The sequence below is a fragment of the Notothenia coriiceps genome, unplaced genomic scaffold (assembly GCF_000735185.1).
Source record: "Notothenia coriiceps isolate Sejong01 unplaced genomic scaffold, NC01 NC01_scaffold00027010, whole genome shotgun sequence".
In the NCBI taxonomy this organism is placed as follows: Eukaryota; Metazoa; Chordata; class Actinopteri; order Perciformes; family Nototheniidae; genus Notothenia; species Notothenia coriiceps.
The window spans coordinates 15,134-15,822 of record NW_011359711.1 but is presented as its reverse complement, the minus strand read 5'-3'; the positions used below and the strand labels follow the sequence as shown (position 1 = coordinate 15,822).

The following is a 689-nucleotide window of genomic DNA, read 5'->3' as shown; positions in this document are numbered from 1 at the left end:
AGGGAACGTGTATGTTTCTGGAAGTGAAACGAGGCAGCAGAAAAACAGAGGTCTGTGATGTATTTTGTGAAACAGAAGAACAGCTAAATAAATGCAACGGCCTCCCAAGAAGAGCTCGCCTCTCTCCAGTCATTTAAGCTAAAGTTGGTTATTGAACCTGAAGCTTGTTGCTTCTTCCCTCCTCGACTACGGTCTGGGAGCCGACAGGAAAGTTCAACACACAGTTGGCCAGTCCGCCCCTTTGTAGCATATTATTTAGATGAGAGATGAGCAGATCGCCACTGGGCTTTCAACTAAATACACAGCCACGCAAAAACTGCGGCATTTGTACAGCTCCTTATGGGTACTGCAATTAGTGAAGTGCTTTCCTCCGTGGTGAAACGATCAGCACTGCACCACGGAGGAAAGCGGCAGAAAGTCACCTGGAGTTAAAGAGAGCGGGGCTGCGTTACGTGCATGGCTTCCTTCTGCAGGGAACGGGGAGACGCGCTCTGGCGGCGGTCTCGTTCAGGATCCGAAAATACAATTTTAATATTTTTGCACACTTATTCCACTTATTCCAAAATATATATTCCAATGCTGGCACGGCCAGGGGTTGCCGACCCCTGCTCTACTCCTTACTTAACTCGCCGAGCACGTACAAACTGCGCATGCGTGAGTGGCAATAACTCTCCTTACCAGCAGGCGGC

At 49.2% G+C, this 689-nt stretch overlaps 1 protein-coding gene across 1 annotated transcript in view; it reads right to left on the bottom strand.

The window, feature by feature from the left end:
• Window positions 1–689, bottom strand: part of LOC104957423 (receptor-type tyrosine-protein phosphatase gamma-like) — a gene marked incomplete at both ends in the record, with an annotated part of 24,973 nt that overhangs the window by 10,704 nt on the left and 13,580 nt on the right. The gene's annotated exons all lie outside the window — the stretch shown is intronic.